Here is a 1394-nt window from a genome sequence, read left to right as displayed (position 1 = left end):
TAGTGGTGAGAGTTGTGTTGCGATGTTTTAGTTAGAATTTTTTGCATATCATCGTGGATGTTCTTGGTACTTGATGATATTGTTGATATTTTCTACATCCTTCTTGTGAGTTCTATTAGTGGATTTTTTTATCCCTTGATTGGTTTCAAGTTTGACAATACCTATGTAGTGTCAATTTCAAGCTCTATACGTGTCCTTTTGTTGAATATTCACATTATATTATGGTTTTTAGGGTCTTCAAGATTTATTCTATACAATTTAGTGTATCTATAGGGACTTGTGATCATGTATTGGTTTCAATATGTTGATGGCATATGATATAGCTATTATGATAAGTATACCTTGGTTTTGAGGTATGCTTAGTTTGATGTGTTTATAACTACTTGTGGTTCTTGTTCAAGCTATGTTGGCGAATTCTTAAAAAAAGACTCAAGACTATTTTTTACTATTGGATTTTTTGTTTGTGTTTGGATATCAAGTTGAGATAAAATTCATGGTTCTATGCAATATTTATTATGTTCTGTCTTGGAGAGGGTCATATTTTTTGTGCATTAGCATGATGGAAAATGAGAGATTTCTTTCTTGAAATGGTAGTCACCTTGGTTATTCTTGTAGGTACATTGATACAAAACATAGGGCACTTCAATATTATGACGATACATTTTATTTTTAGTGATTGTTCCCTTGACGATTTAGTTTACTTTTGATCTCTTATATAGTGAATACAACAAGTGAATGAATATTGGCAAAGGTGTTTTGTACATCTTACACAATAAAATAACACTAATAATGTAAAATAAGTAATTAACTTTGGTCCATTTTAGAGATGTGAAAATCAGAATAGGCTAGGTATTCTTTGAGAAACTTTATATTGTACATTAGTTAATATTTAATGTGGGTTTCACATTGGAAAACTATTTAATATTACACAAACTTAGCACTAAATATTTAATTTAAGATCATCGTTTAGAGAGCACATGATTTGCCTAATACCACTTGGTCGTTCTATGTAATCTTGTTTATATAAAAGCAAGTGCATTAGTAGTTGTTGAGGTCATTTTGTGTAACCTTTTTATTGTTCAATAAGGTTGACTTGAGCATCTCTTGTAGGTTTCTTATGTGAGCAGAGGAAGCATGGAATGTGATGTGGTTCTACATGGTTCTCATTTTCTTGTTCATGTGGAGGAATGCAATTAGTGTACTTGATGTTTTAGAATTCTTACATTGAGTCTCTACAAGTATGTTATCATCTTAAATTTTAAGATAATGCGTTGAGATATGTGGATTATTTTGGATGTTGAGTTTTGTACAAATACTAACCATACACTTCATCCCTAGAGAATTTATGAGAAAAAACCTTTAGACTCTCACACAAGACTCCATCGTGGGGGCTT

Source organism: Cryptomeria japonica, chromosome 5, assembly GCF_030272615.1.
Source record: "Cryptomeria japonica chromosome 5, Sugi_1.0, whole genome shotgun sequence".
NCBI lineage: Eukaryota > Viridiplantae > Streptophyta > Pinopsida > Cupressales > Cupressaceae > Cryptomeria > Cryptomeria japonica.
Note: the sequence above shows the minus strand (reverse complement) of the source record.